This window comes from Rhodnius prolixus, unplaced genomic scaffold (genome assembly GCF_049639745.1).
Source record: "Rhodnius prolixus isolate KJV_2025 unplaced genomic scaffold, Rpr scaffold_7, whole genome shotgun sequence".
NCBI classification, from domain to species: Eukaryota; Metazoa; Arthropoda; class Insecta; order Hemiptera; family Reduviidae; genus Rhodnius; species Rhodnius prolixus.
In genome coordinates, this window is record NW_027411582.1 from 21,331,351 (window position 1) to 21,342,592 (window position 11,242).

At 32.1% G+C, this 11,242-nt stretch overlaps 1 protein-coding gene and 1 long non-coding RNA gene across 21 annotated transcripts in view; one reads left to right on the forward strand and one right to left on the reverse strand.

The window, feature by feature from the left end:
* Positions 1-11,242, reverse strand: part of mmd (disintegrin and metalloproteinase domain-containing protein mind-meld) — a 374,487-nt gene that overhangs the window by 156,981 nt on the left and 206,264 nt on the right. The gene's annotated exons all lie outside the window — the stretch shown is intronic.
* LOC141447169 (uncharacterized) lies at positions 8,025-10,645 on the forward strand. Its single transcript, XR_012454179.1, has 3 exons — positions 8,025-8,164; positions 9,514-9,651; positions 9,735-10,645. It is a non-coding gene; the product is annotated as an uncharacterized lncRNA (long non-coding RNA).

Sequence of the window (11,242 nt, forward strand, 5' to 3'; positions counted from 1 at the left end):
TGTGACTGCCTTCCTCCAACACTCTGTCTCACTCCAACTCCGTCTGTCTCACTCCCACCTGCCGCTCATTGGCTGGAGAAAACACATACTGCCATCTCTCCAACTGGGGCCGCCCTCCTCCTAATCTCTGTCTCACTCCAACTCCGTCTGTCTCACTCCCACCTGTCAATCACTGGCTGGGGAAAACACGTACTGCCACCACCCCAACTGGGGCCGCTCCCTTAGCTTGCTTTTACACAGCGGTGGACCGTTACAGGCTACGGTCACTAAACTGCTCGATCAATCTAGCCCCTTTCTTCTCCGGCTCAGGTAGAGACCGGCCTTTTGTTTACACAGTGGTGGCCTGTTACCGACTTTGGTCGCTCAACCCTTAGAACAATCTAGGCCTTTCTTCTCTGCCCAGGTCAACTTCGTTACAGTATGTTTGCTAGTCGCCTCCGTCCACTTCACCTAAATTGGTAGTTGGACGTAAAACCCGCCTGAAAAAATAGGCAATTACTTTACTTTACTTTAGTCAACTCCAGGTGGGATTATACCCCATCAAGTACAGGGCTACCACCCTTGGCTCGTTGCTCTACGAGGTTTTTATTGTATAAAGAGTTGGATTATTCTGTCAAGCCTTGTAGCTTGGTGTCCAACTCAATGAAACTAACGCTTAGTCAACTTGGTTGGCTATTCAGACTTCGTGGTGAGCTACTCTATTTAAATTATACCCCTTGGGTTGAGAGAAGTAACTCCTTGTGCTCTCTGTGTAACTCTCGAGCGAGGGAGGATGTCTGTCATTTTTTGGCAGACTGCTCCATTCTCTCGGAGATACGTAGGCTTTATGTTGGTTGTGGCAAATTATCTAGATCGGAGTTAATATTGATGCTCAATGGCGAAAACTGCATTGGGATTATTAATTTTGCGAGACACGCCTGGCAATATAGATACAATTTGATCATGGAATTTAATTTTGATTAAGCTTTCTTTGTATTACACTATACAGGTTCTTTTTGCTTTAACTAAGTGTACTTAGTTTAGTAGTTCATATATTTAGTATATTATTGTTATTATTATTATTATTTTTTTTTTTATTATATTTAGTTTATTTTTTTATTATTATCCTTAACAAAAACTTACAGTTTAAAATGTTAAGTATAAGGGTTGATTAAACGCCAAAAGGTACACAAATCAGCGAGTACCCAACATTTCATTAATACTTCATTAATAGTCAAGTAATTCTACTGCATTAATTTTCATTAATAAGTTATTTTTTAGAATTTATTAGATGTCACAGACCCTTATGCTGGCCATTTTCGTCTACAAAATATATGTTCAAGTAGCACTGTAGATTGACTGTAATATCTAGTTATTTATAATAATCAAACTATTAATTACAGGTTAAAAAGAAAAAAAAATATGAGGCTAAAAAATTCAAAACTTTTTTTTATAAAAAACTTACATTAATGATTTTATTTTATTTATATATTTTTATTTTTAAATAAAAATCGTCGGTTTAAGTTCATTCTTTGATTAAAGTAATTGTCATTTTATGAAGTAGTCAAACGTTTATAATAATAGGTAATAATTATCTGGCTTTATCGCAAATAATATAGTTTTCTTCAATTACATTCTCAATCTAGGTGTTCTTCCCACAATGTTGTATATATGTAATATAAAGTAAATAAGATATGCATATTTTTAGGACAGCTAATTATTCCAGGATTTTACTATAAGCAAAAATTAGGGGGACTAAATTAAATTACAATTGAGAAATGAATAATTGTTGTTGAATAATCTACTTGTTATTATCTGTGTATTATTTGTGCTCACGAATATTTCGGTAAGACGAATTCAAGACAGTAGCCTACTCTAACTTTGTCTTTTTCTACATTAACATGCATGTACGTATATATGTGATTTATCATAATTATAACAAAAAAATATTATAAATGAAGTGGCCAGCATAAGGGTCTGTGACATCTAATAAATTCTAAAAAATAACTTATTAATGAAAATTAATGCAGTAGAATTACTTGACTATTAATGAAGTATTAATGAAATGTTGGGTACTCGCTGATTTGTGTACCTTTTGGCGTTTAATCAACCCTTATACTTAACATTTTAAACTGTAAGTTTTTGTTAAGGAGATTTTTGTACCTTTTGGATAGATTTTCCTTTTTGTCTATTTTACAAAGTTACATATCTTCTTAACAGATTTTTTTAAAATTTGGAATAAGCAATTCTATCATTATAACCTGAGAAGGTGTCAAGTCGGAACCGTAACTACCACTGGAGAGATCTTTTTATAGAATGATTATAGTTGCGTTCCCCCAAACCATCCTCAATAACAATTTTTTTGAAAAAGCGTTTTGAATAACATAGGAAGGTATTTGTACGTAAATAGCAAAATTAAACTGCGATTTCAGTACTTCCTTTTAAGAGGAGTAAGAAAAATAAACTACGATTGCAGTACTTCTCCCTAAAAGGCAAAGAGGAAAGATTTTTTAATCGAACGACAATTCATTGATTTAAATCGGTTCACTCATTGATAATTTAAACGATTGCAGTACTTCCTCTTAGTAGGTGTAAGAGCAAGATGGCACTTGACAGCCACGTAGAGGAGCTTTAACCACTTATTCGGGCTGAATTTTATCAAAATCGGACTAAGCGTTATAGAAATATTGGTAATAATAGTTTTAGAAAGGGTCTTATTTGGGTGGGGCAAACTCCCCTCCTTATGAGGCACGGCGTCGAGACTTTTAAAGTGCAAATCTGTACAAAATTTCGATTCGAATGACACTTCATTCATGAAAATCGGTTCACGTGACGATAATTTGAAACGATTGCTATACTTCCCCTTAAAAAGTGTTAGAGCTGATCGTCGCTTTAATGTTACGTAGGGGAGCCCTAACCCTATCACCCTACCAAATTTTATCAAAATCGGGCCAAGATTTACAGAGTAATTAGTAATAATAATTTTGGAGGGGGCCTTACATAAAGGGGGCTAACTCCTCTCCCATTCGATGTACAGCATCGAGACCCCCAAAAGGCACATCTACATAAAATTCCGAATCGAATGACACTTCATTCATGAAAATCGGTTCACGTGACGATAATTTGAAACGATTGCTATACTTCCCCTTAAAAAGTGTTAGAGCTGATCGTCGCTTTAATGTTACGTAGGGGAGCCCTAACCCTATCACCCTACCAAATTTTATCAAAATCGGGCCAAGATTTACAGAGTAATTAGTAATAATAATTTTGGAGAAGGCCTTACATAAAGGGGGCTAACTCCTCTCCCATTCGATGTACAGCATCGAGACCCCCAAAAGGCACATCTACATAAAATTCCGAATCGAATGACACCTCATTCATGAAAATCGGTTCACGCGTTTAGGCGCTACGTTGTTTACAAAAAAGGTAACAACAACAACAAGAACAACAACAAGAACAACAACAAGAACAACAACAAGAACAAGAACATTTTTTGAAAAAGCCGTTTTTGCTCATTTTCGGCAACTTTTTTCTCGAAACCTATTAAATCTGGGTGGTTGCAAAAAAATTACAGTTATAAAGGAGGGTTTGGAGTAAGATTTAAAGAAAATTTGGGAATTTTATCTGTTATAGAAAAAGAGAAAAAAATTGTCAAAGTTGGGTGTTTTTCAACGTTACGCTTTTTCGTGCAGTTTTTGATGGTCAACCCTTATACAACTGTCCTACCGGACAGTTTTAATTATTTTTTTTTTTCTTTTTTATTATTTATTTTATTTTTTTTATATTTAGTTTATTTCATGTATTTTTACTTAAAAAGAAAAAGAAGAAGAAAAAAATAGATTATTATTATTTTTTTTTTTCTTTTTTATTATTTATTTTATTTTTTTTATATTTAGTTTATTTCATGTATTTTTACTTAAAAAGAAAAAGAAGAAGAAAAAAATAGAAAATAAGAATTTATTTTAAGAGAATAACTTTCTTTTCTTTTTTCTGCTTATTATTACTATTTTATTTGTATTATTATTTATTTGTTTTTTTTTTTCCTCATCTTTTGTATTCTCTTTTAGCAGTTTTTGTTTTTAATTACTTAGTCAATTTATAAAGCAATTTGTAATTGTTATTTTATATATGTATATCAACCTCCGGCAGACGGTTTTCCATTGCCGTAGAATACTTTTCTTTTCATTTTTTATGTTTGTATTAGAATTTCTTTTCAAATAAAGTATTATTATTATTATTATTATTATATTATATTACAGGGCTACCACCCATGGCACTGTTCTATAATTATTAATTTTTTTTTTTTTTTTTTTTTTTTTTTTTTTTTTCTTTGGCGCATCGACGACTAGGCCATTAGCGCCCCTAGAGCTATTTTCTTTTCTCGGACCAGGATGGCACATGTCTCTCTTCCCGATTTGCGTCCAACCAATATCTCATCCAGTGAGGCATGGCGGAGCCCCGGGTAATCCGACCTAGGTCCACACTTCCCTTCATAAGTTATCGGTATAATTATTAATATTTTTAATTAAAAATTACCAGTTAAAAAAAATAAAAGAAACAGTTTGTTAACAAATTGAACGTTTAATATTTCTTTTAAACAGGTAGAATAAAAAAAAAGTGGTTTTAACCTGAGGCCCAAAGCAAAATAATATAAACCACCCACAAAAACCCGACAATATCCGCAGAAGTTGGCCACAAACAGAGAGTGAAAAATATTAAAACAATAAGCCAGGAATTACATTAACTTTTTTTTTAATTTTTTTGTACTCAGCACAAACATTTTGCAATGAAATCGAGAGAATTGAAAAAGCCACTTTTTATTCCGTACTCTTTTTTATCCAGGTGGATTTCCCTTTAGTTCCTATACCAGTGATATAGCCACTTCATCCTGTTCAAATGTAAATCATAGCGAGCACTTGTATTCAACTGTTCGCATAACCATTTATTCTGTTTTGACATTTGAAACGATAATGGGTTTAATTACAAACCACACATTTTAGTATTGTGTACGGGCGCTACTAAAAAACACACAATGTAGCTACAATACTGTCCGCTAGTATTATATTTTCTCTTTTGGTTTCCGGTATGAATTAATGCGTTGCCATTTTCTAAAACATGATTTCTCCATACCCATACTTTGTTTTTTTTTATAAATATAGATATCAAATAATTTGTTAATTCTAGCCAGGAGAACCTTCTAACTTTTAAATTGACTTCCTGAGGTGAAAAAAACAGAGCCATTAGATACTGGTCCATCACAAAGTTATTTATAGATAGTATTCGTGGCAGCTATAGGGCAAAATTTATGGTTACCTAAACTGTCTTTTTGTAGGTAAATTTAAATGTATTTGGTATACGAGTGGCAACACTGTTGAGGGTGAGTGTGAGCGGTTAGTAGTTTAGGTAGCAAGTGACGCTCTTTATGATAGGTTATGTTACCCCTTATGTTAGCGTTTATGTCTTATGTTATGTTTAAGTGAATAAACCAAACTTATGTTTAATTATATTTATTTCGCCCCTTTGGAAAAGTATTTGAATGTATAAATTTTTGTGTTTTTTTTTCTCTCATTTTTACATTTTAAAGTCCCTGTTTCGAATGTCAGTATTTCCGTCGTCCCCTAAAATTAGTCAAAGTTTATTAAAAAAAAAAACTAAAAGCGAGTTGAAGTGACCTAGACCCGCCATAGTTTTATGCTTAACTTAATCATAAAACATTTTTCAACTAATTCTGCAACATCCAGAGTCCTAAGACAGCGTTTCCCAGCCTGTTGGTACGCGTACCACCAGTGGTACGCGAAAAATAATCAATGATGGCGGACATAAAAAAAAAATTAAATTATAAAAATATCATAGAAACGTTTTTATGAAAGTTTTAGAAGCCCACTCCAAATAAAAAAAATATAATAATCCTAAAGAAGAACTTTGTAAATTAATTAATAATTTTGAAGAGAAAAATATTTACGCAATTTTTAATTATTTAAAAAAAAGTTTTAAAACTAAGATCTTACACTTTAGAAAGTTTATAAAGTGAACATGAACTTGAACTCCCTTGTTACAGATACGTTGTATCTCTGTACTAATAATGATAATAAAATAACACTCGGTATAACAAATTTCACGAAATACAATCATTTTTACGAAGTGGTACAATTTAGTATGATGTGGAAATCCACATCTTCCAGATACTTACCATTGAGGAATTAAGAGTTAACTTATGAAGTTGCAAGAATGAGCAGTATAATTATCAAAGATACCGAAAAGTTATGAGTCCAGCTGGATTCATCATTGATTTTTTTTCCCCCCTTCCTAAAAGCCTAAAAAGTCCCAAATATTGCTAGCGTTTATATTCTGTATTAAACAATGTTTGAGAAAAGTGTTTAGAGTTTATGTTTCGACAGGGCGAGTGTTGGTCTAGTGGTCAAGAGCGTGGGCTTAATGTGTGGGAGATCACCGGTTCGATTCCCGCGTATGACTACTTTTTATTTGTTAGAAAAAAAAATTGTTTGCAGTAAAGTATGTGCTTTCCGTCACCGACCACAGCACCTAATTGGTAGTTGGAATGTTAAGCCACGCCTGAAAAAAGAGGCGATTACAAAAATCTTAAAGCCTAAACCCCACACCCACCAAAAAACCTTTCAGTTTTTAGATTTGTGAACAAACTGGTTAATATTTTTAAAAAATAGGCACGATTTAAATTTCCAGCTTTAAGAGAAATTTAGTATTCGTACCTCAATATTACAATATGTTCATCACAATAAAAGGAAACTAAAAAGCCCAGTGTATAATCAAAATATAAATTCTGCAAGATCGCTAAATACGTGAAGATTGAGAAGTACAGTTGTAAACTCAGTTTTCTGCAAGCTTTGTGGTTGTGCATTTAGTTTTCCTTTACTTTGGTAAATACCGAGAGGTTCAAACCTATAAAGGAAATATTTTTTTCAAACATAAATGCAACCAATTACTTATAAACTGCAACATATTGCAATATTTGTAATGCTAGTAAATTCTAAAAGAAATTTTAAAAAAATTACATCATGTTAGGCCCAAAATGGTTTAAGTGAATTCTTTTTCTGTTCATAAGGTGCAACCAAACGTAGTGAAGTTGGGAGCTACATTTTAGAGAGAGCATAAAGTATGAAAGAAAAACGCTGGAGGTAACACTGTGCTTGACAACTAAGCCGTTACAAAATTACCGCTCATCACGATCATAATAGCCACTCTTCCACCACTTACATCATCTTGCGCTATTTAAGCCGCTATTTCCGCTACAGCCTCAACAAAAAAAAAAGTCTGCTTCTAATTCCATACTACCATAAAACAAAAACAAAAGCAGAAAAAAGAGCGAAATGAACAATTTCATTTGAGCGAAATTCCCACACAAAAAATATTCGAGTATTGTGCATTTCATTTAAAGCACTCTTTTATGCAATTTCAACTATTGTTTAATCAGAGTATCTGGTTGAAACAATCTCTTTATTGGAATTTTGGGATTTCCTTTCTAGTTTGCTTCTTCTAATAACCATCCATTTTTGTTATAACTAGAAAGAAACTCTTTACAAATAACGTAACTATAATCCAACCATGACTAGTCCATTAAAAATGGAGAAGATCGTAAACAAAGATAAAAAACCGCACCAAATTGTCGATTGGGAAAGCCAATTGTGTTTCTAAATTGTCAAAAGCTAACGGTTTTTTTTACGTATCAATACTTCATCTACAGTTTTTTACCCATAATTCTGCAGTAGCTGCGACCTAATTACGCCTTTTTTGAATATTTTTTATTTTGGCTATTTGTTGGCAAAAGTAATTATTTAGTTTTTTGCATAGAAGTTTGCTGTTTCTTGATACATTATAAAAGCACATTAGACATCAAATAAATAAATAAGCTTTTAGTATAAATAAGTTTTATTATCTCATATATTTTGAGAATAGTTCAGTATTAATATAACGCAAATTTTTGAAAGAACTTCGGAAATGTTAACAATGTTATTTGTTTGGTCGTACTCAACATTCTGTTGGCGGTTAATTTTATCTTCCACGCCATCGCCTTTTCCCGCCAAACATCTGAAGCTTCGCTTCTATAACCTTCTTAGTTGTGTTTAGCTCATTTGTTTGCAGGTTACATATAAGAGAGTGTATCTCATCTGCTGGAAAAGAAGAAAGAGCAACAACCGCCATACTGTATGTATCCTTTGAATGTTCATCTATTCCTCTTCAACAGGGTTTACTTCATCTTCAGCTTTAGGGTTGTTTCCATTGGTGTACTTATTTTCGGCTCTGGCCCTTCCAGCCTTGACCCCCTTTATGTCCAACCTTGACGAGTTGGTCAACGCTTGCTTAGTTATGTTCCTATAAAGTAATTCAAAAGGGAAACTATAAAGGGTAAAAAGGAAATAGCTAACAGATCCTCCTAGTACTAGCGAATTCAATCAAAGAACAATAAGAAAAGTTGTTTTATCTTACATCTTACGTGTTCTTCTTAGCGACAATTAATATTTAGCTTTATTTTACTTAAAAGTGCACTCTTGTTAAATTATTTTCTGAGATAAGTTCAGCAGTGTTAACAAACTTTGTCTTATTCAAAGCTCCCACCAAGTACGACATTATTATCAAGACTTACGTATCAACCATATTGTCAGACAACTTCTGCAATTGTTATATTTCATTAGCAACTATCTTGAAATCAAATTCTCTTTCTTTTTAAAAGATAGATTCTTCTTTGCTCTATTCTGAGACCTTTCACTTGGTCACTTCAATCAGCTTATCACAAATCACATCGTTTACCCTCAGTTCTCTTTTGAACCTTATCAAACCAATCTTTGGCAACTTCTTTCCCATTTTCCCATCTTCTGGGAAACTGAAGGGGGACTCTTTCCGATTATCTTTTGTCACTAATCAAATAACAGCCACACCCACAAAAAAAAAGGCTCTTTACACTAATTATTCTTAAAAGCATTCCGTTACATTCAAACAAAATGGAGTTATTTTGATCACCCCACACCCACAATATCCTGATTTCTTCATTTCGAATGTTGGCCATTTTAAAAATCCATTCCAGTAATACATTGTGCTCCCATACTTAACTTGAAATAAGATTAGTACATCGTTTCATTGGTGTTTACTCTCACAGAGGACTGAATTAGGTATAACGATAACAATATTCTGCCTATAATGGAAGAAGTAACGATCTTAATTCTAAAAACCAAATCCTGTAAAAAAAATAATAAAAAAAGCATAATCCCTTCTATAAATTTAAACAGTCCTGTAATGTGAACTGAACCAAACTAATACAAAATGATGTTCATTAACTTCTTCTAATACTTGTTAAATTGGTCAAGATAATTTGATGTGAAATTCAAACTAGACGGTAATGTACAAAGACAAGGGAACCATTTTATTACTCTTGTTTTATTACCGTATTTCTATATGTGTGTTTATGTTCTTAATTGTAAAACAAATAAAGATTAAAGCATAGTATTAGTTCTGCTAATGTAAATTTGTTGGCAATTTTGTTCACTTACATCATACAGATAGAGCCTTCAAATGTAGCTGATGATGTAAGCGAAATGCTCTAAGGTTCGGCTGTTATCTGAAGCTATATTCGTTAGAGTGTGATTCTCCCTCTTCAAAAGCATGAGAAAGCCAAGAACCTCAGGCAAGTTATGTTACAAGGTAAATTTGGAAACATCACATCCTTTTTCTCATAATACAAATCATAAAATAACTAAAGATAGATGACATATCTGTCCTTACAGGAGAAAATGTACCAGTAATATCCGACGACAGTTGTACAAAAGGAGAAAATAATATATTTTCAAACAAGGTGAAGAAAAAGGTAAGAATAAAATACAAGTCAAGTCAAGAGCAGCAATATCTGGGTTGCCCTTAACGACGGACAAGCTCAAGGTTACAGATTTCATCCATAGGCTGTTCCGTTCTATTATTACTTGTTCCCTTCCCTTGTTTTTTGTAAACAATGTACTTACATTTCAGCAAAATGGAGTTAATATTTTTTGTGAAAGATTCTTTATGAAAATACAAGCTATTTATGAGCTTGTTTTTTGAAAAACTAAGAAAGTAACATGTACCTTTCAATTGTAACCTCACGAGTATTTACTTACAGAAATAGGAAAATTTACAAACTTTGTTGAAAATGGTTGATAATCTAATGCACTTACCACAGGTATCTCCCTTATTTATAATTTTGATTCACCTTCTTTTTACCTTAATAATGAACATTTTAAGTTAAATAGTTCAGAAATATTCCTGATTTGTAACTCATGTAGACCCGAAAATGTATTGCATTTTTTAATGGAATGTGCTATATGTATAACGATCCTAGGAGCATATATCAGTATATTGATAAAAATTTCCCTAATCTTACAAATTTGCATAATATATTAATAGTTAATTCTAAAGAGAAAATAAATGATATTTATTATTTTGCATTAGAAGCTTTGAAAATTCGTCAACTAATATTGTCATAATAAGTTACATATTGATAATTTGTATGTTTATACTATTATTGTCATTATTATTATTCATTTATCAATAATACAGTAATACAGTAACTCTGACCTCCCAAACTTAAACAAAATGTAAAATTGATTATCTTATGTTGACATGTTAGGTTTAACATGAAGGAATACTATTTTCTTTAATATTATTGAATTTTTTTATTTCTCTCTCCTTTTTCCCCAGTTTTGTATATTTTCTTTGATAATTATTGCAAAATTTATTTTTATTTTCCAGTTTTGTGTGTACAAATTATAACCATACCCATTTGTAAACAGTGTAGCTCTTAAAACAAATAAATTCTATTCTATTTTATTCTGTAAACAATTATTTCAAATAACGTTTCGATTTTTAATCATGGGTAAGGATCAAATATTATAATGGTCGCATAAACTATTAATGTAATTGAATTTCAGAATAAATAGAATCGGAATCAAATTGAGAAGTTTGGGGGGCCATCTCGTAAAGTAGCCACCAGATATCTCTAGAGACTGTTATTACATATAACTATACCATTTGTTCTGAAATATAGTAATCATATTACACTGATGTAATATGTAAACTGTTCCATAAATGGTTGTAATACAAAATTGTATAATGTATAATTCATGAAATATTGATACGATAAATATTCGCTTCACTATATTGTACTCGGTTATTTATTGTGTCTACTTTCCTTTGGACGATGAGGATCCCCATTATTAAATAAATATTTTTAGATTTTTTTTACCAGGATTTTTGGAAGGAA